Below are 25,451 nucleotides of genomic sequence, written 5' to 3'. Positions count from 1 at the left end.
GTGTGTATAGGGAAATCAGAGTGGCCATGCAGGACAGGAAGAGAGGTGTTAACCTCCCCTCTTGCAACTCTACTGCCAGTTACAGCTGAAACTCCACCACCTAAAACTGCTCCTTGCCCCATATGGGAAAACAAATAGGTATCTATATGATGCGTTTATGATTTCCCCTGTAGGACAAATACTTTGAATGTACATATGTATTTAATTTATTGGTGGCTTTCTACAAATTAACTTGCACAAATAAAATTCCAATACACAATACAAAATCATTTTTAAGAAATCAAATATAAAACCAGCAGGGTGATCAGACCTTAAGAAGTACCTCCCTTCATCTGCTTCTCTCCACCCTCCCCCTGCCCCCAATGTAGCCTTGAACACCAAAGAGTAACTCAGGAAGAGACAATCAACTGCTGCAGAGATTCTTGGTGCAATGGGTCAGCATGTCTGGCTGTTAACCAGAAGGTTGATGGTTCGAGTCCAGCCAGCGATGGATGTGGGCAGGATTTCTGCATTGCAGGGGTTGGACTAGATGACCCTCGGGGTCCCTTCCAACTCTACAGTTCTATGATTCTTAACATGCAAATACCCAGGAGGAGAGACATGTCTTTGTCTGATGCCAAAGTTGGTAGTACCTGCACAGCAGTTTCAGGGGTAGTTTTTAAATCAGAAATATGGTAACAGTGGAAAGTGGTAAGCCCTCTCTCTACAGTGCCATGTTCCCAATCCAATTCCTTCACTGGATATGACTACTAAAAGGTTTTTTTAAGTACTGTGGAAGATATTGGTCACACATCTCCCAAGTCATGTCCTGTTATGGCATAAGGCTCTGTTCGGACAACACATTTTCAGAGATGTGAAGTGTCATGGCGTAAAGAAGATGCTAATTTGTCTGTTGCACAACTGTCACCAGCAATTTCTTTTCCTGGGCCTTGATAGGAACCTACTAAATCTTGAAATACAATTCACAGGACTGCTCCACAGCAGTCTTGCAATCTCTACAGCAGCTTAAGGGAGATAATTTATAGTACGACAATGGTATGGGCAGAAAGGGTTAAATACCTCCAGCTGTCCTAGCCAAATTAGCACCCCCAACTCTCTTTGCCAGTATGTCATAAAAAACAAAAAGAAAAAAGTGGCATCAATAGAAATGAAAGAACAAATCGTAGATATATGAATTATCTGAAAACATCAACAGTACCTTTGAAAGAACCTCGACACAGAGAAGAATTTTAAAAAGTACTTCTGAGCCCGAGCAGAACACTCTGCAATGTTAGCAAGAACAAGAGAAAATGATGTTGGAAATGGCTGAGAAAAAGGAGGGGAAACAGTAGCTCAGACTTGGCAGAGGTAAGTTTGAGACAATGGGCACTCATCCAAGGAGAGATAGCAGAGGCTGGGGCCAAGTGATGAAGGGGAAAGATCAGGTAAAGAATGTGGAGTTGTAGGTCCTTGGCATAAAGGTGGTATTGAAGACCAAATGAATGGATAATGGAACCAAGAGGGAGATTATGAAGAGGGAAAAAGAAGAGGAGTGATCCCTGGGGAACTTCTACAGAAAGAAGAAAAAGGGGGAAAGTAGGACCATTCAAATACACTTTAAAAAACCAAAAACATAACCATTAAGAAATACATGACAAAATGGTACTCCAAAAAGCCGAGGGAAGTGAATGGTGAGATGTCTCAATGAAGGCTCGATTGAGATTCAAAAGAAATAGTACAGACAAAAGATCCTTAGCTCTTGCTGTGAAACAATTATTCATTGTATATATCCTTATGGTCACTTGCACAATACCCATTTGAGGTAGACCACTCTAACTCCTATTTTCAGCTATGTGAAGCAGAGTCAGCGTATGAGTCTGACTTGCTCAAGGCCACCAAGAGATGAAATCTGAACTCAGGTACCAAGGATAAGTCCAGCTCTTCCATCTGATCAACTGCACTGGCTTCATAGTAGTAGCCAGGAACCACAGTTGCTTCTTTGCCCTCAGTCCATCAATGTCAGGATGTAAAGTGACAGAGGGCAGAAAAGGTGCCTCTGTTGCTCAGGGTCTTGGCAATAATTAGAGAGGGGCTGGGGAAAAGCACTTCCTCTCCAGTTATCTCCCATGATGGCCAAAGAATGAAAGGCTGAGGATGGCTCCGGGGAAGACTCACCTTGGACACACAAATATTACAAAGCACTTGCCATCCATTCCAAAGGTGCTCAACCTTCAGAGACAGATAGACAGCCAAATCACCCATCTTAGGCCAAACTACATTAAGTGAAATAGCAGATGTTGGAACACAGTATATGGGAGAGCGGGGGTTAAACCTTTTATCCCACACCACAGTCCTGATAACTGTGTCTACCTCTTAAGCTGTTGTTTGATGTGTGAAGAAAGTTAACTTCAGGAATCCTGATGAGAGCTCTGATTTAAGGGAGACGATTCTGTGTGGTCCACAAAGCTGACTTCTCCCAGGTAAAACAGGGTTGTTTCAGTGAGTGGAATGGCAGGTGTCACTGATGTACAGAACATCCAAAAGGGAGCTGATGGTCATAGAACTAAATCTATACCCCTCCAACAGACTTTCAAGAATCTCTAATGAAAAATGGAACATGCTTTGTGTGTGTGTGTGGGGGGGCTTTTAAAACTGTTTCAGCCCAATTAAGAGAATCTTTTGAAACTCTTACATAGGTGGCCTCTTCTCCCTTGTGAATTCATCCCACAAGATACCAGGAGCAACATCAACCTGTTGAAGGGGATGTGGGGAGACTGGATTTTACATACGTATGTGGTGGTTTTGCAAATCTGTTTACCCATTTTGGGTTTTGTTATTTAAAGAATTGAGTTTAATATATAAAACGGATCTACAAACTTCCCCTCAACTTGCTTTATTTGGAATAAATGACATGCCTGCTCCACCTATTGCTCGTAAAGAACTTTAAACGTTCCTCCTTGTGGCAACACATATGGAAATAGCCATGCGATGGCGTACTGCCTTGGACTTGAAAATTGAAGCATGATACCCCAGAACATGGACAATAGCCCTGGCTGAAAAGCTGATGTGCCAGAATCGTGAGACCAAAGGGAATTCTAAACCACATTTTCTATAATGTGTGATAACAGTTTTGGATTATATGTATCAATATGATTGTGTTTATAATGCCCCGAGATCTCATGTTACTATGTGGAAATATTTTTTGGACTGAACTTTAAGAATTTGATTTGATGTTTTTAAGCAACGTGGTTGATGTGTTGTGAGTTATGTTGTTTTATTGTGATGTGAAAAAATAAAATAAAAATGTTTTCCCCAAAAAATCTATACCCCTCCAGCATGCACTGATCTGCTGCCTGCCCCATTACCTGTGAAGGTAATGATGAGCGCAAAAGAGACCAAACTACACGTATACAATCCAAGTTGCAACACTGGCACAGAAATTTGTTCTAATTTCTTTCAAAATGGAAACTCAAACCATCAGCATGCTGGTAATAATATGTAGCATTTACATATTTGTACATATAAATATGCTCCTCCGTGCATCTGTTGTTTCTTTTTGAAACATTTGTACAGTGCACTTTCCATGTTTGTTTATTTTTATACCACTCTTCGGTTATATTCCCAGGATAGTTTACAAAGAGAATAAAACAATTAAAATGTATATACAAAACAACATAAAATAAAACAAGTAAAAACCACAAAATCATAAATGAAACATACCACACGACTAAGACTGCATCTAAAAAGCTTGGGGAAAATAAAAAGGACTTTGCCTAATGCTGAAAGGGCAAATCATGAGAAGTGCTCTACACACAAACTGCGTTCAGGCATTTGTCAGAACACTCAAGGTCTTAAAGCAGGGGGAGGGGTGTACCTGCGTCTCGTGCCAACATCTTTGCATTGAACTGGCAGGATGACGGGGAGGAGAAAGAGAATCTCGGCACGAGGGGTGTAGCAGGGAATGGGACACACCGGGGCAAACAGGGGATGGAGAAGGAAGTACTCACAGGATGACGGAGGATGGCAAGGGGATGGAGGTCAAGATACAGGAACCAGAGCAGCAGAACCCATCACAAGAGGAGCCTGTCTCCACAAATGCAGTGGGCTCTGAGGTGTAGGGAGCAATGGGAAAGGCACTCTAGGAGGCTGAGGCATACAAGGGTGCAGAGCCCAAGCTCCCTAGCTGGCTAGGTGGGGCTCGCTGGCTCCAGGTGTGATTCCTCAGCTGGAGAAGGCTTGGGACAGGTGAGGGTCACATGCCTCATCAAGCTGCAGATGCTGCAACCAGCATGCCAAGTACAAAAGGGAAGCAGAACTGAGGTGCTATGCATGCTCAACTGCCCATGTTGATGGACCTCTATGGGACTGTGATTTGGGTTTCATGCGGGACTGCATTCTGACTGCTGGACTTCAGACTTGGCTAGACCCTGGACTGTGTTTCCTGGACTTTGCTTGTATGGCTTGACCCCTGGACTTGGATTTGATACACTAACTTGCTGCCAGGTATGCCAGGGATTCAGGACCATCTTGAGGTGGTTTTTAAGAGGCTTCTGTTGAACACGCTTAGAAACTTTCCAATGGCATATTTCAGGTTTTGGGGGGGTGTGATATGGGTTGGGGTGAGAATTAGCTACACCATTAACTATGCAGATCTTCAAAACGCTTAACATGATTTGGGATGCTTCTAAATTGCAACCACCTCTGGGGTGGCTCACTACAGCTGTTTAACAACCGATTAGGCCACTACTATACATAAAAGTCTGCCATGAGCGGGATTGGGCAGCCCACTGAAACTCCAGGAGCAATTTAGGGGAAATGATTATAACAATTTGTCTGGCATTTGTCCAAGGCATCCTCAAAGCCAACGAAAATGCCAGGGGGTGGTTAATGAATGCAAATGATTAGGACCTTGGCTCTGTGCCTTACCCTAATGATGTTCAGTTTAACAAATCACTGGATGCAGTTCTCGGTGCCATCAATAATAAATTGAGTTTTTTCTTTTCTTTTCTTTCCTCCTTCACCCCTGCTCACCCCTCATATCTTGCCTTATTGTCATTTAGATCATCTTTTTTTTGTCTCCATTTGCTTCTGTGCAATCCGCAGCGCCATAAATTAAGATAAACAACACAGAATTTTTTAAAATGACAACAGCATGTGACCCTGAACACAGGGTAGGTCATTCATAAATTCTGATTGAAAATCAGGAGAAGCTTATTGAATAATTAAAGCTGCATAATTCTGAAAGTCTTTTTGCAACAGCCTTCCCCAGCACTCCAGATGCTGGAATCTGGCTCTGATCATCCCCAGCCAGCAGAGCCAATGGACAGGGATGGTGCAAGTTGTAGTGCTGGGGGGCACCAGGTTGGGGAAGGCTGATCTGGCAGATTTGTGGAAGCAAAGCATCTGACTGGATTCATGACAAAGCCCTCCATGTTGGCTGGGGCTGATGGCAGTCTAAAAACACCTGGAGGGCCACAGATTCCCCACCTGCATTCAGAGACATACCTAGGCTCTTGTGCCCTTGGCAAGGAGCTGTATTGGCGCCACCTCTCCCTTGCACAATGGTCAACACCAGTGACCAGATTCCTCTGCTGAGGCACCCAGAAAAACCTGTGCACCTTGCGTGGCTGCCCAGAGCAGTGGAGGAGTGGCTCAGGCAGTGTGCACACAGGTGGGTGGGCTTCTAGCCATTCTAGGCCAGAGTGGAAAGGTGCCATTTTTTGCTCCCCACTTGGGCTTGCGCGCTTGGTGGGCCATCCTGGTCAACCCCTAGGTACGTCCCTGCATGCATTAAGCAATCATGGCACCGATAGATCAAGCCTTCATGTCCTAGTTAATAATAATAATAATAATTTATTATTTATAGCCCACCCATCTGGTTGGGTTTCCCCAGCCACTCTGGGCGGCTTCCAACAAAATATTAAAATACAATAGTGCATCAAACATTAAAAGCTTCCCTAAACAGGGCTGCCTTCAGATGTCTTCAAAAAGTCTGGTAGTTGTTGTTCTCTTTGACATCTGATGGGAGGGCGTTCCACAGGGCGGGTGCCACTACTGAGAAGGCCCTCTGCCTGGTTCCCTGTAACTTGGCTTCTCACAGTGAGGGAACCGCCAGAAGGCCCTTGGCACTGGACCTCAGTATCCAGGTGGAACGATGGGGGTGGAGACACTTCTTCAGGTATACTGGACTGAGGCCGTTTAGGGCTTTAAAGGTCAGCATCAACACTTTGAATTGTGCCCAGAAATGTACTGGGAGCCAATGTTGGTCTTTCAAGACCGGTGTTATGTGGTCTCGGCGGCCGCTCCCAGTCACCAGTCTAGCTGCCACATTCTGGATTAGTTGTAGTTTCTATGTCAACTTCAAAGGTAGCCCCACATGGAGCACATTGCAGTAGTTCAAGTGAGAGATAACTAGAGCATGCACCACTCTGGAGAGGCAGTCTGCAGGCAGATAGGGTCTCAGCCTGCGTACCAGATGGAGCTGGTAGACAGCTGCCCTGGACACAGAATTGACCTCCACCTCCATGGACAGCTGCGAGTCCAAAATGACTCCCAGGCTGCGCACCTGGTCCTTCAGGGGCACAGTTATCCCATTCAGGACCAGGGAGTCCTCCACACCTGCCCGCCTCCTGTCCCCCCAAAACAGTACTTCTGTCTTGTCAGGATTCAACCTCAATCTGTTAGCCACCATCCATCCTCCAACTGCCTCCAGACACTCACACAGGACCTTCACCACCTTCACTGATTCTGATTTGAAAGAGAGGTAGAGCTGGGTATCACCCGTGTACTGATGAACACCCAGCCCAAACCCCCTGGAGATCTCTCTCTCCCAGCAGCTGCATGTAGATGTTAAAAAGCATGGGGGAGAGGACAGAACCCTGAGGCACCCCACAAGTGAGAGCCCAGGGGTCTGAACACTCATCCCCCACCACCACTTTCTGAACATGGCCCAGGAGGAAGGAGATTCATCTCATTTGTCTGTGCTTCACCTTGCCTGCCTCCCCCCTCCCAGTATTCCAAGCCTTTTTGACAGAAAGCTTTTTCAACCAAATATGCCAGTTGCTGGCCCAGCCGTGCCTGCCATACATTAATCAAGCCAGCTCTGTTTTCTTTCTTGATAACAAGGCCATCCCCTCTCCCCTTTGCCTTCCTGGCTCAAGGATTTCTCAGGAACTGGGCTGTCAGAAGAAGCCCTTTCAAAGGCACACCAGAAGGTTTCTCTTTCATCTGCCCGTCTCCAGGGCCCTGCCCTCACCCCCTGGTGCACAGAATGAACTGAAAGACTTTCTATCTTCCCCAGGCACCTCTTCATAACTTCCTTTTCTCATTCCCATCTTCCTTTTCCCATAGTAATCCATGGGCTTCAGGGAGTACGTGAGCCGGGCACAAAAGGAAATGACTTCCCCAACGCAATAAACTAAAATCAGATGCAAAATTGTGTATGTGTTTATGTGCATTTTTCTGGGCAGAGAGGTTGATAACTTTCATAATATTCTCAAAGCCTGACCCAAAGAAAGGACCACTGCTTTAAATTCTCTATGAACCCACACTTTGGGAACTTTCCACCCACACTAGATCTGCTCAGCACTAGGCTAGACTGCCAAAAGTTCAGCAAGCATATTTGGGCAGGGGCAAAACTAGGTTTTATTTCACCCGGGTCAAAGACCCAGCTTGGCACCCCCCCCATGCACATTTGCATACACATACACACATAGACTGGGAGCTTCAGTGGCCTAGGGGCAAGAAACCCAGCTACCCCCCTTGTAGCTATAGAACTGGTTGGGAGCAAAGGCAAATTTGCAAATAATCCAACAAGAATCAGTAGCCCATAAAAAAAAATTGTGGCCCATAGCTCCCACACGTTTATAGCCTAAAAGACCTTTCATGAAACCTTGGTTCTATCCTATTTGTGGATAGAAAATTGGAGGGACTGTTTCACCAAATTTCTCCACAGGGAGTAGAACAGGGGTCAGCAACCTTTTCCAGATGTGGGCCGGTCCACCGTCCCTCAGACCATGTGGTGGGCCAGACTATATATTTTTTTTGGGGGGGGGGGGAATGAACTAATTCCTATGCCCCACAAATAACCCAGAGATGCATTTTAAATAAAAGGACACATTCTACTCATGTAAAAACACGCTGATTCCTGGACCGTCTGTGGGCCGGATTGAGAAGGTGATTGGACTGCATCTGGCCCCCAGGCCTTAGGTTGCCTACCCCTGGAGTAGAATGTCTCCAACAATATGTGGGGGTGGTATTTACCATTAGCAGCAGTAGCACAGCTTCCTCCCTCCCCCAGCTTTTTTGTTGTATGTGTGCATGCACACAGACATGTATGCCGTCACTGCAAGTGGTAATAGAAGCAGTAACTGTGCTGGAAGCCTTGCCGCCATATTCCATCCTACCCACAGTCCCAGACCTGGTGTCATTCTAAGGTATCACAGGGTAGGGTGGGGAAGAGAAAGGAAAAATGTGAGAAAACTATGCAAACTCGCCTTTTTCTAGGAAGGCGGGTGAAACAAAAAAAAAAGTATCCTGAGGAATTTCAGTTCAGAAATGTTGAACTCAACAGGGTTTATTTTCCAGTAGGCATGTATACACGGCCTGCTTCAGAATTGGTCTTTGGCGCCAAGGTTCATTCTTGCTACATGTAAATAATAAAGACTGGACTGCCTTTCAGCCAGAGTAAGGCCCTATCACTTGCCACAATCTGCCCCCCAATGGCTTCATTCTCACCAAGGCAGTAAACCCATGTCAGAGCTTTAGAAAAAGAGCCTGTTTATTTTCCTGTAGGTAGGGTAGAAGCTTTAATTGCTGGTTTCCTTGTATTATTTTATTTTCATTTGTTAACGTTAAGTAGCACTATTCCACTGGAAGACATTAACAAACAAAAAATGAGAAGAAATCAGTAATTAATGCCTCCTTGCCACTGCAGGAACGGAACTCGGTTTTCGAAAGTCTTAGCTGCTGAACATTTCGGAAGCCGAAAGCCAAAAACCCGGAAGTGAATGCTTCCATTTTCGAATGCGCCTCAGAAGCTGAACGGCTTCCGAGGCATGTTTCTAAATTTTCCCCATTGAACTTGCTGACAGCCCTTTGATCCTTGGTTTTCGAACGTTTTGGAAGTCAAACAGACTTCCGGAACGGATTACGTTCAAAAACCAAGGTTCCACTGTTTGGACAATTTAAAGAGGCTATTCAAGGAAGAATTCATCACTACTTCCCATCACCATCAATAGGCAGCAATAAACTAGCCACTGTCAGAAAAGGGAAAACATTTAATTAAAGGCACAGGAGCCCTGAAAGTCAAAATAGTGTATTGCTAGCTCACAATAGAGCTGCAGTTGCCTCTCATTGGGTAGAGGGAATCATTTTAAAAACAGAAAAGGCAACATAGTAAACACTGGGTTAAAACAATCTTAACAATTTTGCTTTCCAGATTCTCCATAAAAATGGAAAAAAGGATGGCAATTGCAGAAAAAAGGCTAGTGTCAAAGTAACTTGCATTTCCAAGCGTATACAAGTTTCACCTATCGAGTTGCATGAAAAGTGCAACCACTGCTGAATTTCCACCACAATCAACTTCAAGAAAGCATTCAACTAACTTTCACAGATCAGGAAAAATCTAAGAGAACTGTAATGTGGTTAATGGAAGGAAGCTATAGAAAGCAAGTAGTTGTCCTGCAGTTATGTATTCAATCACAGGTGCAAGAATGTTATTTCCCCAAAAATGGAAGAAAGAAGAGGTTCTGACCGGAGAAGAGTGGATACAGAAGTTAATGGACTACGCAGAAATGGCAAAACTTACCGGGAGAAGTAGAAATCAAGATTTTAAAAAAATTAAGAAAAGAATGGAAATGGTTTATTGAGTATTTACAAACAAACTGTAAACAGATTAAGATATTGGCAGGATTAATGTAAAAACCTGCAGTTTCAATATATATGGGATATATACGGGAATAGATATAAAAGAATATGTTGAGATAATTTGGCGTATGCAGGAAGATGAAAAATGTAAAGAACCACAAAAAGAGGGGGGAGGGAGTCGGAGTTTGAAATGTTAAAATTGTGATTGAATAATTGTTGTAATAGATATAACTGAAAATTGAAAAAAATAAAAAAAAATAGAAGTTTTCCTGCAGAAAATCAAACCTTGCCCCCAAAAGGAGCACAAATTTTAATTAATAAAGCAAGTGGAAAACATTTTAGAGGTTCCTCTTGCTAAAAAACATGGGGCAGGCAGGAGATCCAGGGCCCACTGCAAAAACCTGGGGTGCAGGCACCCTGGACCATCCCATAACAACACCCCTGGATTCTGGGAGTGATCATAGAGGTTAGAAAGGCTCCCTTAGCAGGGTAGAAGCTTTGGGAAGGACTGATGTTCAGCCAGGGCTCGGGCCTGGAAGTCGTTTTCAAGACCAGTGCTCCGTTCTGAAATACACCAGGCAATTAGGAAGGAGAGACCCTCTGTGAATGTTTAACATTAACTTCTTGACCACTGAGCAAACACAACTTGCTCTCCTACATGCATCTGGGATGTGAAGGGGAAAGGCTTCCAGGCCAGGAAGTGCAACTCCCAGGGCAGGCTTCGGCCCAGGTACTGATGACGCTAGAAGTGAAGCAATAGGCACTAGACACATCTGCTCACTGTGGTGGGTCTCCGTGGCTGTTCCCCAAGTTCTCTCCCGCAAGCCAGGAACCCCAGTCCTAGAAAGCCCAACCCTTTAACCAGATGCCGCCCTGCAAACTTGAGGCACTGTGGGGTCGGCAGCCGAGGAAAACCCATATTTGAACTTTTGTCCGATCCTTGCTCCTAGTTATTCCTGGCTGTCCCGCCCATCCCTGTCTCAGCAGCACTGTGAGTCAGACGGGATGGAACAGCTTGCCCTCCCATGGGATGCCTGATGCCTGCCAAGGGTAGGGAGAATGTGGCGTTTTACAAGCTGCTTGCTCCAAGACTACAAAGAGGGTGCATTCCTGCATATGCTCTTATCATTTGAAGCGCTGTTACTGAGGAGGAACACTTAAGCAAAATCAAAGACGGGAGGCCTGAGAAATGCACAGACGCAATAGCCATAGTTACCCAATGGAACAAACCAAAGGCCTGTTTACATGATTAGAAATCCTGGGATAGCCACTTTTGAACTCTGGGAATATATTTACATGCTCTAGGAGCGAGGATGAAATAGCTTGAAAGAGTATCAGTGATGACCCTTAGGATCCCCGCTTTCATTCCAGGGTAAGTGACCATGAGAACAAGAGGAGGGTGGTTGTCTCTGGTGGGGAGCCTTGACAATCCCCCAGAGAAATATTGTGACCTGTGATTGAATGACTCTGTAAGATAGACAGGGCGGGAGTGTGGCCTAGCAACTCACAAATTTATTTCTGACATTTGTATTATCTCTTTCCTCCAATGAGCTTAGGTCAGTGTTTCCTGCAGGTCTCCCATTCAGCAGCTGAGCAGATTCAGACCTGCTTGACTTTATTTTATGTGTTTATTTATTAAATTTGTAAATTTGTATTCATCCGTAGATCTCCGCGTGGTATAAAAACCCCCCACAATATAACAAACACAAAATATACAATAGAAATAAGAGGAAAAAACAAATCAATAACCCCCCATCACAACACATTTAATAGTGTAAAGGTAAAGGGACCCCTGACCATTAGGTCCAGTCGTGACCGACTCTGGGGTTGTGGCGTTCATCTCGCTTTATTGGCCGAGGGAGCCGGCGTACAGCTTCCAGGTCATGTGGCCAGCATGACTAAGCTGCTTCTGGCGAACCAGAGCAGCACACGGAAACGCCGTTTACCTTCCCGCCGGAGTGGTACCTATTTATCTACTTGCACTTTGACGTGCTTTTGAACTGCTAGGTTGGCAGGAGTAGGGACTGAGCAACGGGAGCTCACCCCATCGCGGGGATTTGAACCGCCAACCTTCTGATCGGCAAGTCCTAGGCTCTGTGGTTTAACCCACAGCGCCACCCACGTCCCCATTTAATAGTGTACCAGGTGTTAATCAGCCAAAGGCCTGGTTGAAGAGGAATGTTTTTGCCCAGCGCCTAAAGGTGTATAATGAAGGTGCCAGCCGAGCCTCCCTGGGGAAAGCATTTCAAAAGTGGGGAGGCACTGCTTTCTAATCCTCAATGGCAAGGGAAATGCACTCCACACGTAGTAGCTAGAACCACTTTCTTCTTTGGTATTACATTACATTCCTGGCCCAAACTTGGCACTGAAAACAGGCTCCAAAGTTAAGCTTACAGCTCAACTTAAGCCAGAGGTCTGGGCATGCTTAGGGACCATTCATTATGACGACTTCTGCTTTACATAACCATGATGAGTGTAGGGCAGGAGTGAGGAGCCTCAGGCTCAGGGGCCAAAAATGGCCCTCAATGCCTCCCTGTCTGGCCCTTGGGAATCTCCCCAGACCACGCTTCCTTTCCCCAGCCTCTTTTAAGTATTTTTGATCGGCTAGAATTTGCCCTTAAACTATGATAACGCCTCCGACCTGCCCAGATGAAGCAATGCATGTATGCGGGTGGGCATAGGAACCGCTAACTCGGTTGTGAGGCCTACTAAACAAAGTAAAGGATCGCATCTGTTTCCCGGGCCACTTCTGCTTCTCACCCCACTCTCTACTGGCATGTGCTCAAGATTGCCCATGAGAGATTGCAGACTGAAACAGCTTCCCTCACCCCTGGTGCAGAGGGGCAAGCTAACAGTCTACTCGCCACAAGTTGCCTAGAGAAAACTGCCGTCCTGTGTGTCAATCGGTTTTTCTAAGTTGCAGCCTTATAATCAGTGGCCCTGTGCTTCCACCTCCAGCCACGCAATTGGATGGTGTCCATCTGCAGCCGAACACCTTTCTGACCACTCCATCTACCCATCCTTCCTACACTTTGGCAGACTTCTGAGATTGAGCCAGAAGAAGAAGAAGAAGAAGAAGAAGAAGAAGAAGAAGAAGAAGAAGAAGAAAAAGAAGCAAGCCAATGTGAAGCTGAGAGGGGTGTAGGTCAGGAGTGGGGAAGTGGGGGAGGCGGAGGCATAACGTGGCCTGGACACAGAAGTCTTTGTGGAGATTTCCAAGCATTCCGTTTGAAAACACTTCATATATCAAGTGCAAGTCCCTTCTCTTGGTACAGGCAAAACGAATCAAAGGGGGCCATGGGCCAGCTGAATGGGGGTGGCGGGGGAGGAGCAAGGATTATTGGCTCCCTCCCACCCTCCTCCTTCACTTCCACCTACCCACCTCCTCCTGCCTGTCACAGAACACCCTTTGTTGTAACTTGCTACACGCTTGCCACGAAAAAAGGTGGCGAAGGCGGCAATCTTTACGCATTGTTCCACTGAAGTCAACAAGATGCGTGCAGGCGTATTATAGCTTCATCCTAAGGAGCAGAGGGGTTCATTTGCCATCAAAGCCTTTGCAAGGGCCACAGCTCTCAAACACTCAATCCTGTCGGCAAAGGGGGAACGATTTGTTATCAGAACCTCTTTGGTTGTTTGCTAAATGCTGGTGCTAAGCACGGTTCTTAGGAAAAAGATGGACCTCTGATTGCACCTTCTTAGTAACATCAGAGATAACTTTTGTGGCGAAGGGAGAAAGAGAAACTCAGGTTTTGTTTCAGCCTGGTTTTGCAAATAAGTGCAAATAAATGCATCAGTCCAATTAGAGATGGAAGAAACGGCTAGTTGCAGATTTTCTCAGTTTCTTGTATTTCCAGCCTTAAGTTCAGTTCTCCACATTTCTGCCTCGATTTGTGAATTTTTAAAAAAAGACGTCATCATGAAAATTCATCGACAATTTTTTTTAGCGCAAATTTCTCCTTATAGACTTTTGTATGCTATTTTGCCTCACGTACACGTTTCCCCCCCAACCAATTTCCCCTAATATAATGCAGAAAAAGAGAAGTGAGCAAAATAACATAAGGCAACCCTGCTGGAACAGGCCAGTGGCCTGTTTAGTCCAGCATCCTGTTCTCACAGTGGCCTCCCAGATGGCTGTGGGAAAACCACAAACAGGACCAGAGCACAAGAGCTGAACCCCATTCAGCCTTCCTGGGCTTTCCAACAACTAGTATTCAGAAGCATTACTGCCTCTGACCTAGCTGCATTCAAAGTCCGTAATGTGTACACTGCATACCAAAGCTATGTTCCAATGAGTCCTCCTGCAACACTTGAAGGAGCATGGAGAAGAATACAATGTTCTAAGAAGGCACTATTATAGCCAGCTGTATCTATCTGGGAAGACAAAAAAACCTATTTGAAATCCTAGAATCACTTGTAATGTCTGTCACTGGATCCTTCCACTGATGCTTTTGTTTTTTAAAACCTCCTGGAGTAGTTCGTCCACCTTTGGTCCCCACCCTGCACTCAGCTTTCACCTGATTTTAAGGCTGCCACTCATCAGAAAGGTAGTATTATACATGGCATCAACCGACATAGTTATGTGTGTGCTGAATAAGGTGAATGCAAAAGTGGTGGGTGGAGGGGGGAAGCTAAACTCTTCCCTCACAACCCACCGGCTTTGCTCTTTTTCCCCCACCACCTAAACTCTGAAGCCAGAAATAACCTAGACTAGGAAGAAAGAAGCCCATGGGATGAGGATGGCGGTAGGCATAAGTGATGCGCAAGTAGAGGGCTAAAGGCTCATCCAGACTTCCTTTTTGTGTAGTGTTTCTAGGCACAGGTCTGCATTCTGAAGCTCCGTGTCCGAGTGTTTTTCTTTTTGCCCCAGTGCTTTCCCCAAGAAAACCCGCTTTTTACTGCTGAAAAAAAAAACCCCAGAGAAAACCTGAATTGTCGTTTGTTCTGATTCAGCATGAAGAGCAGATTTTCCTAGGGAAAACGGGGTGGGGGGTGGGGCATGTGAACTGGGACAGTGCAGACCTCTGCCTAGAATGCACAGGGCAAAAGATATGTGTGGATGAGCCCCCAGTTCCCACCTGATACTTCTCCCCTGAAATACAAAGAGCCCCACTAGATCAGGCCACAGACTCATCTAATACAGCATCCTGTTGTCAGTGGCCAACCAGATGCCTATAAGAAGCCTGCAAGGACATGTCTGTTAACCCCACTCTCCTCACTTGCGAGTTCCAGCAACTAGTATTCAGAGGCCTTCATCTGCATTCCCACATTAAGCAAACATAAGGCTGGGAACCTGTAAACCCAGGCATTGCTATGTACAAACCTGGCACAATTCCTAAAAAACAACCAAGCAAAGACTAAGCCTGCCCCCACCCCGATGTAGAAAACAGCCTACTCAACCATTACAGGAAAAGAAAAAACGAATGTAGTTTGGACAGGAGACTGCATGCAGAGCTTGTGCCGTACCAAGTACAGCAACGCATGGGGCCCACAATAAAAGATGATGTTATGAAAGAAAATGTACTGGAATTGCATTAGTGTGGGCACAGCTTTACAAGAACTGACGTTAGCTAGCTTGGGGCCTGGCCAGTCATTATTTGCAATGCTTGAGCCTTGACATACACGAACCAAGCCTGATAGGGTCCAATAAGGAGATGTTTCCCAGTGAAACAGATCAGATGAAGGTATGTGGTTTTTTGGTTCAAAATACTAAAATGGCCACAATAGCAGAAGTCGGAATCAGAGTGTCCAGTATTCTGTTAAGAGTAGAGTCCAGGGCAGAATCTAAGCGATAGCCCAGATCATTCCTGAATTGTCAGAATAAAAGCTGCTCAAAATTGAGTGGCCATTTAAACATCCTCCTTCCTGCCCAAAAAGAAAACACATCACCAAAAAAAGAAAAAGAGGAAACAGGTTTGTATAAAATGTGTGTTGATTTATATGTGTAGATGCAAATGCATAATTACTATAATTTAAATAGGAATGCAATATATCTAACCATGGAAAGAAAGAATCTGACCACGTGGTCTGTGGGACTGCTCAGGCTGCTGTGCAAGGGCTCAGTATTTATGGTCAACCTGAAGGTCCCTCCTCTCCCTTCTCATGGTTCTTTATCCTTAAAGTGGACCTGGATTGAACAGTTGAGGTCTGCCCTCTGTAAAGTAAGGCATGTGAGCTCTCTAGTTTAAAGGAAGATGGTGCCTCAAGAGGATACACTCTTAAGTGTATAGGGCAGGCAAGTTGAAAGTCTGTTTTGGGGACTTAATCTGGCCCGCTGGTCGGTTCAATCCGGCCCCTTTCCTGGGGTAAAATCCTAAAAAAACCTCAACAACTTAAACCCTAAAAAAACCTCAACAACAACTCCAATCCTAAAAAACCAACTTTTGGGTAAAATCATAAAAAAAGCTCAACTTCAATCCTCAAAAAAGGTTAACAGCCTTGGTCGGCCCTTTGGTTGGCTCTTCATCAAATCTGGCCCCCTTTGAGAAAGGTTTGGGCACCTCTGGCATAGGGAAAAGTTCAGATAATGAAGGAAGAGCAAGACAATGGTCTGGAGAAAGGGACCATGTGTCTGCACCAACCAATCAAAGGTAGGTTTGAACCTCTTTAACAAGATGCAAGTTCTCATAGGCAGTGTGCAGGGGGGCAATGGAGGAAGCTATATTGTACAGTAGTCTCATGCTCTCCTCTGTAGATGCAGCTGGTCTGAACCCACTTATGGAAGTGGGGGGGGGGGTGGTCAGTGAATAACTTACTAAGGCAGCTCATGTTGCTACAGTGACCACAAAATCCAGCAGAACTTTAAAATTTTACGTTAGGAAAGGGCTCTGAAATAAGAATAGACGATAACAAATCCCCTTAAAAAGCAATGTGGAATCTGTACTGAATCCTCCCTTTTGTCCATGGTGTAGGGGGAGGGAGGGAGGGAATCTTATAAACTCCAGTGAAGTCCACTGCAGACACACCACATATCAAATGGTATTCCCCTCACAGACACACCTCCTCCCTCCTCCTCCCTGCTCAGCCTAGGTAATTGGAGACAGAGCGTTGGCCTCTGGGCTGAGTGGAGGATCCTTTGTTCCCCTTTCTGGGGCCTTGTTTTTCTGCCTCTTGTGAGGCTAATCCAGTGAGAGACAGACACATAGACACATGGAGCCTTGCTCCAGAGCTTACTGGCTAAACGTATAGTCAACACTGAAAAATTACCTAACAATGAGCTGGAGTGGGCAAGCACATTAAAGCTTTTGCACTCAGGCATTTTAAGCTCAGGCCACTGGAAGCCAAGACTGAACAAAAAGAAATGGAAACCCAACTGTAGCTTTGGCTCATTTATTGTGCATTCCCTCTGAAATTTCCTGCCAATCAGACTTCACATGTAGAATGTGATCTGTAGATCCTACTTGGCCAAAACCCCGCAAGATCCCCATTTTTCTGCACAGAGTGGCTCTTCATGTGGGTTTTCATTCACAGAATGCAGAGCAGTGGAGCTGCTTTCAGTACACCGCACCCTGGTGCATACGGACTTAACAGGTGCTCCGGTCCTTAAGCACAGGGAGCGTCTGCAAGGATATGGCTCACATGAGATTCTTGTATTTTCAGCTTTCATTTTAAAGAAAAATAAGAAAGGGAAAACAACTAACTAATTTATTGTAAGAGAGTAAGGAAAAGTGTGCAGAGAGTATTGTACAGTATTATGGCAAATGACTGCAAAAGTAATGGGATAGCTGACAAGCATTAGAGATTTGTGTGGATAATACAATTATTATTTTTTGTATCATTTTATTAGGTTATTACTTTTTCTGGTTGATCTCTTTCATTTTCTCCAACCCCAGAATCTCGGTGTACTATCTCTCACCATACATTTTTGAGTACTGCAGGTATTGTACAGTGGTGCCTCGAAAGACGAAATTAATCCGTTCTGCGAGTCTCTTCATCTTGCGGTTTTTTCATCTTGCGAAGCACGGCTATTAGCGGCTTAGCGGCTATTAACGGCTTAGCGGCTTTAAGAAAAAGGAAACAAACTCGCAAGAACTCGCAAGACTCGCAAGAACTTGCGAAGCAAGCCCATAGGGAAATTCGTCTTGCGGAACGACTCAAAAAACGGAAAACTCTTTCGTCTTGCGCATTTTTCGTCTTGCGAGGCATTCGTCTTGCGAGGTACCACTGTATTCACACAGCATCTCTACCCCATTCGTGGAGGAATTGCTAAATATGGGGCACCCAGGCCTAGGGATTGGGGTGTTATCCTATGTTGGAAAAGCTGGGCACAATCTAGAAAAAATGTGTGTGTGGTCCCAAGTGCCCATGAGGGCTTTGGTCTTGTGTTTCTTAAAACTGCACCACTGTGTTCTACATGTTACTTTTCAAGAGCAGTTTTTCATAAGACAAGGTGAGGTCTGATATTCCAAAAGAAAAAGGCAGAATTTGCTGAAGCATCTTAAGCTGCTGTTTTGTGGACAACACACACTGACACAAGGATACATACACCACATTCCAAGAGCATATACTGCTTGTGTCAGAGTTAAATGATTGTTTGAAATGCTAAACATCCTATCAGCTGGCTGAAAACTGTATGTGAAGGGGATTTGGGGTGTGGGTATGTGCAACCTCCCCTCCGCTACTTTCAAATCTTGCAAAATGAACCACAGACTGTCTGAGACATGTATGCCAAAAAAGCAAATATATTTTCTTTGGCAACAAAGTGATGAGTGAGAAGGGAAGCCATACTTGTGATCAGATCAAAACTGCTTGTTTAGAGCTGGCGAAATATGGCTTGAAAGTCTGGGGGCTGCATCAGAGTGATGTAAGGATTTGAGACCCAACCAATCTCACTAAAACGTCAGATTGTACACTGGAAAGAGATGCAAAGAGCAACATAACATAATATAAAATAAAAGTAAAATCTCAGGAGATGAAGGGAGTGGAAAAATGCTTGGAACACATTCAGTGGAGTTTAGCCAGAGCATCCCAAGGTACAAGGAGGTGAACTGCAAAAAGAAGAAAAATGGGAGGAGCCAGGCAGGCTGTAGGCTCTAGGGTCTGAGGCCAACCAGTGTGTGTGTGTGTGTGTGTGTGTGTGTGTGTGTGTGTGTACGTATTAGGGAGTGTTGAAAGCATCAGATATGGCAAAGACAGTTAATTCAATGGCTGAGTTCTTCTGACTCTACCACATTCGTATTCTTATAGCTGAGGCACTTCAGTCTGTTAGCGAATATTAAAAACTAATAATGTTTGGGATATAAAGGGAAAATACAAGCTGCAGATCTGTGTCAGACAAGGAATTCATGGGCTAGCTTATGCAAACCAGCCTGGCCAAGTACAGAGCCACTGAAAAACAAAGGGGAACTGAGCCAGTGAGGACCACTGGCAATGAAAAAAGCTGTCCTTCCCATCCTCATCCCAAGCAGTGGACAGATACGGGAGAATAGGCAGGTTGCCAAGGTGAGGCAGGGGCATGATGTCACAGGCAAATCTGTCCTTTTTGAAATATAATGGTTTGTTGGGAAGGAATGGGGCAGAATTCTCTGGGCTGCTACAGAGGCGATAAGCAGGAAGAAAGAGGTGGTGTGTAGGATGGCTCTGAATGCAGTGACAGGTGGCAGGAAAGGACAAGCTACTCCTGAGAATGCTATAAACTACATTTCCTTCATGTACACTCAGATTGTACATATATGTTAACAAGCCATATTTTTAAAGACACTGCTGACTCCGCTGCGCCTTATTTCTCCCCAGGATCACAATACCTCAAGGACAGTCTCTCCCCAAATGAACTAACCCAGACCATGGGACCCAAGGTCCTTCTTTGTGTGCCCCCTCCAAAAGAGGTCTGGAGTGTGGCAACACAAGAACAGGTCTTTTCTTCAGTGGCTCCCCATTTGTGGAATGCTGTCCTCAGGGAGGCTCGCCTAGTGCCTTCATCACATATCTTTAGGCACCAGGCAAAAACGTTTCTCTATAACCACTTCTTTGGCTGATTAAACAATCTATGTTTTTTAAAATGTCTTTGAGGGAGAAGGGTCATTGGTTTGTTTTTGTTATATATTTTGTGTTCTCATTTTGGAGCTTTATGTTGTGAACCTCTCTGTGATCTTCGGATGATGGGCAGTATATCAATCAATCAATCAATCAATCAATCATTTAATAACCACCTGTTACCATGTCTATGGGAGGAGAGGGCAAAGGGCTAAGAATACATGCAGCTGGGTGGTTAAGAATGCATGTGGGCAGGTGAAATTAATGCAGAGCAACCTATAAAGGTATTAAATACAGGTATTACTCATATGTGTAAATCCATTTAATTGTATTAAATAATAATTATAAAGTGCATTATACAATATGTACTCAGTTATTCCAGTGCTTTTGCCAAAACATGAGAAGCCAGGAGCAGGAGCAGGTTGACTTCTTACTGAGGAATCAGGTAGAAGACAGACTGTACTATCTTCTTTGTATATCCACAAGCTCCAATGAAAGCTAAACATTCAGAAAAGGAGCCTAGAATGAGAAGTTAGTGAAGAATGCAGGCTAACATACTTACCTTAGATTGGCTTTTAAAGAATACGTAGTCTCTTTTTGGTTACTTGTCACCCCCAAAGGTAACAAAGGCTGTGTGCACAGTAACCCACTTGTAGCACAAGCGTAGTTTTTCTCAATCTGGAATCATTCATGTTCATCCTCAACATGCTGCTTTATCAGTCTAAAATGATTCTAGATCCTGCCATCCAGGAGTGGGTGTGGTTACTTGATACACATTTGAAAACCCTTCCCTTGATGAAGCTATCCACACCTTTTCCTTCCTACAAAAACCCAGAAGAACAAAGAAGGAGGTGGTGATTGCTGTCTTGGTATATGCACACCCACAATGCCATTACACAAGTGTGGATACACACACACCTTTGCCAGGACGGCCTGCATCTATTTTCAAATAGTAATTTTCAAAGTAATGCGGACTTAATCTGCAATGAGCTTTTATTTTCTGAATGAAACTAGTTTCCCAAGAAGTGCTTTTCAGCAGCAAAAAACACGCAGTAGATCTAGATTGTGTGTGGACTACACAGAAAAAACAAGTACTTCGTTTCCCTTGATTTGATTCTGGAATAATATGTGTGTCCTAAGCCCCAAAACAGCCCACTAAGTATTGAGCATGCTCAGTAGCCACAGAATGTTTAATGTCACTCAAAAGAAAAAGAAAATGGAAAAATGGGAGTGAGGAGTGGAAAGGCCTGCTTGGACTCCTTGTATCTTAGTAGTCCTGAGAGAGGGCATGGTTGGCTAGCAGGCAGAAACCTGAGAAAAACACTTCTGCTGTAAGGTAAAGATACACAGCAACATTTTATGGTAGGTCCCACTTAATTTCAAAGTACACTCCACAGGAAATTAGATGGCCCAACCCCTTCTGATAGGGGTTGAGTAGGAGAACGCTGAAACCTTCTATGTGGGTTCACAGCATACAAACTCTCCCTCCTCCCCACACAGAACCTGCTATAATGATGACCATTTCTGCTAGTGAAATAATTGCAGATTATATCCTTTTTTCTTTTCTTTTTTACCCGATGGCAACTTATTGAGTTGATTGAAATCATATGCTTAGAGCCATGCAATTGTAATTATTCCCAACTTGCCCTGGTAGGATTTAGATATACGTAAGTAAATCTAGGATCCTGACCCCAATGCTTAAATCCCTTGTCTTTGTTCTTGCCCCAATATTGGCAGATGAAATGAGTGCCTGTTCTAATCAAGGTTGTTGTTGTTTTTGTTTTTAAAAAAACCTTTCTTTCGCCCACCCATGACTCATACTCTGATTCTAGATACATTTGCTCAGCAGTAGGTCCTGCTTAACACAATGGAACTTATGGGGGGGGGGGAGTGTGCAAACTACTTCTTTGTTAATCTTCTTTTCCTAAGGCTAAGCATACCTCTTTCCATTCCAGCTTTCCTTGCTTTTCTTTACAGTTGTTTTCTCAGTTCTTCCTAATGCCAATGTACCTCTGGGACTGCAAACTTGGTTCCAATTCTGAGTCCTAGAGAATAAGAGAACAGGTGAATTGTCTGTCTGTTACTGATTGGACCAAAGTCTGTAGGTATAGGGTACAGCACAAGTATTTCAGTTCTACAGATAAGCATTTCTTGAAAATGCGCAGCTCTCTTGTGCCAGCAAAATGTGGCTCGGATACTTTTGTACCTGCATGAAAGGGGGAAGAGAAATTTCCGGAGAGGAGCTCCAAGTGTTGTGTAAAGAAAAGGGAAAAGCTCCCATTACTGGTAGACAATGATCAAGCTATTGCCATCCACACCTTAAGAGTCTTTCAGAGTAGACTGCTGCAATGAGATTTATGGAGGGTTGCTTTTGAAGTCGGTCTGTAAAATGCAGATAGTATAAAACATCAGCACCAATCCGCTGACAGGTATGGTTAAGCTAGGTAATAATCTATAACACCTGTTCTGAAAATTTTGTAAAGGTGACAAGTTGTATCTGGGTCCACTTAAATATTATAATCTATCAGGAACATCGTCTCTTCTGCAGTGCCTCCCGGAACTGTGATAGTGTGATAACATGCTCCCCTGAAAAACCCACTGGTGTTCTTCCTTAGCCTCTCCAGACTTTTGGAAGTTGGGTGTATTCTTATTGTTGTTTTTGTAAGTGATTTTAGTTAGTGTTTTATTTCATTTTGTTTTATTTTTATACTTTGGATTTTTGGCAACCAACCTGAGCTCTGTTGTTCTTAAAATCTAGAAATACTGGTAATAAACAGGAAAAAAAACCTGGACAGCACATTCTGCCACTCTGTCTTTGGAACATGACTAAGGACTATCAGTTTGCCTAAAACTCTGAAGTAGGGTGGGAAGCCAGTTCTTTTGCAGTTGGGAAGTCTACAATACTTTTGGATTTAACTGGTAAAACTTGGTTGTGGACTAACTGAGCCAGGTTGTCCCAAACTAGCAACACCATTTCTGGATCAATTTGTACATATTTTATGGGGCAGGCAGTGTTATTTTTACATTTATTTACAAAATATTGTTTGTGAGGAAGTGGGGAAGAGTAAGAGGATTTGGGGGCAGCCAAGTTGAGTATGAATGTGTGTGTAAGTACATCTAATTCTGCATTGATTAGGCCTTAAATCTGGGTTTGAGAACTTCAATGCTCTATACTGTGGCAAAACCAGAAAAACTTGGAAAACTTAGCCAACTCCCAACTGAGGCTCACAGAAAATTCCTATACTGATGGTTTAAAAAAGGATTGGACACAAATCTAGACTCAAGCACTGAAATTTGCCTTTGCTTCTAGCACCATCTGCTGTCTGTTCTGATTCCCAGCCTGTACAGTATATACTTCACAGATTTTTAACTGTTTTCCCCATGTTTCAAGAGAATATTAATTGAAAAATATGCATAAAAATAGTTAAAATCAGTTCAACATAGGTAAACTATACATAGCAGCACTCAAATTTATTACCATAACTTCTAAATTCTGCATTGTTTGTCATGGTACTGGCATGCTGTTGGCACTAGAAGAGAGAAGGTATGGGAGAATGGATGGAGAGAGAGGCCGGAAAAGACAAATGACCAACAGAGGTTGGAAAAGGTCAGGATGCTATGCAAGTTTACTACACTCTCTAAGTGGTGATTCTATCACAGTTATATGTCTAAGTGGTGACAGGATCACACCTGAGTCCCATTGCACAAGTAAATGCAAAAGATGTGTTGGTAAACTCTAGGAAACTTGATTACAGTACACTGTATGTAGGATTGCCATTCAGGGTCCGTCCCCCCTGAAACTCTAGTTTGTACAGAATGCACCAGTTAGGCTACTAACTGGGACTAGTTACACTGAACTTACCTTGCCAGTTCTTAAACAGCTACACTGGTTGCTGCTGTTTCTGGCCAAAATTCTGCTCTGTGCTGGTAAAGGTAAAGGTATAGGGACCCCTGACCATTAGGTCCAGTCGCGGCCGACTCTGGGGTTGCGGCGCTCATCTCGCTTTATTGGCCGAGGGAGCCGGCGTACAGCTTCTGGGTCATGTGGCCAGCATGACTAAGCCGCTTCTGGCAAACCAGAGCAGCGCACAGAAACACCGTTTACCTTCCCGCCGGAGTGGTACCTATTTATCTACTTGCACTTTGATGTGCTTTTGAACTGCTAGGTTGGCAGGAGCAGGGACCGAGCAATGGGAGCTCACCCTGTTGCGGGGATTCGAACCGCCAACCTTCTGATCGGTATTTGCCTATAAAGCCCTAAGTGGCTTGGGATCTGGGTTCCTAAAAGGACTGCAATAGAATGTCTAATTTCAGGGCTGTGGGGGTGGGGGGGGGAGGGGAGGACACCAGAGGCACCAAGGAAGACATCTGCAGGCACATGTGCCCCAGTGGGTATCATGCTGGACAGAAATTCAGAGACAATTGCATATACTTCAGAACAGCATATAGGGCTCCATCCATGCTACAGGATAGAGATACTGGTGCCTTAGAAAGAGTCGATACTGTACATATCTGTGCCAAATCCCACTTGGGCCCTGAAGGGGTTAATCTATACAGTACTCCACCATCACAAGCAACATTTCCATTAGACAACAGTCAACCAGCTACAAATCCACCTAACAGTTACCTCATCCAGCCCTCATTTTACCAGCTTCTCTGCAAGAATATCATGGGGGACTTACCGAAATCAAGTTACACTATGTCTACAGCATTCCCCTAATCCACCAAGCCTGTAACTCTATCAAAAAAAGAAAGGAGATTTGTCTGGCATGACTTGTTTTTGAGAAACCCATGCTGGGTCTTAGTAACCACAGCATCCTTTTCTAAGTGCTCACGCAGAGACAGAATGTTTAATTATCTGCAAAGGATGATGGGGCCTGACAGTGACAAACCAGGAACAAGACCTTGGGTCATAGTGGCTAGCTTGAAGATGTTGACCCAGTATATGGCAGCTGTCATTCTAGGGGTCATTAGGAAAAGAATTGAAAGTAAAACTGCCATGTTACATAAATATGTATCACAACTGCATTTGAAATACTGTGTATGATTCTCATCACCTCACCTCAAAAGGGATATTAGAGTCTTGGAAAAGGTACAGAAATGGGCAACCAAAATGATGGAGAAACTTCCCTATGAGAAAAGGTTGCGGCATTTGGGATTTTTTCAGTTCAGAGAAAAAGGAAGTAAGAGGTGACACGATTGAAGTTTATAAAATTATGCGGAAGGTGTTTTTTTGCCTTCTTTCATAACACTAGACCCTAGCAAAACTGAATGTCAGGACAGATATAATAAAGTACTAGCACTTCTTCACACAGTGCATAAACTATGGAACTCACTCCCACATGAGGACAGTGACAGCCACCAACCCAGATGGCTTTAAAAGATTAGGAGGATAAAGCTATCAGTGGTTACTGGCCATAACAACTGTATTCTACCTCCAAGGTCTGAGGCAGTATCCTTCCGAATACTGGAAAACACGATAGGGGAGAGTGCTCATGCGCTCAGGTCCCACTTGCAGGTTTCCCATGGGCATCTGGTTGTGAAAACAGGATGCTGGACTAGTTGGGCCACTAGCCTGTTCCAGCAAGCTTCTCTTAGGTTTTTATGTGACTCCTCTATGGCCCTGTGGAGAC

General features: G+C 44.3%; 1 long non-coding RNA gene across 6 annotated transcripts in view; it reads right to left on the bottom strand.

Moving 5' to 3' along the window:
- Positions 1–25,451, bottom strand: part of LOC308460619 — a 67,034-nt gene that overhangs the window by 40,648 nt on the left and 935 nt on the right. For 2 of the 6 annotated variants that reach the window (XR_013978642.1, XR_013978644.1), the window contains exons 2-3: positions 24,881–24,948; positions 21,759–21,863 (exon numbers count right to left, since the gene is read on the bottom strand). This is a non-coding gene — a long non-coding RNA (uncharacterized lncRNA). Of the gene's footprint in view, positions 1–21,758; positions 21,864–23,296; positions 23,349–24,445; positions 25,248–25,451 lie in introns of those variants that run through there. The other 4 variants (XR_013978641.1, XR_013978645.1, XR_013978646.1 and 1 more) reach the window with 4 other exon arrangements.

The sequence above is a fragment of the Podarcis pityusensis genome (assembly GCF_964106645.2).
Source record: "Podarcis pityusensis genome assembly, chromosome: 13".
Classification (NCBI taxonomy): Eukaryota; Metazoa; Chordata; class Lepidosauria; order Squamata; family Lacertidae; genus Podarcis; species Podarcis pityusensis.
The sequence above is the reverse complement of the archived record's forward strand: the minus strand, read 5'-3'. Positions and strand labels throughout refer to the sequence as shown.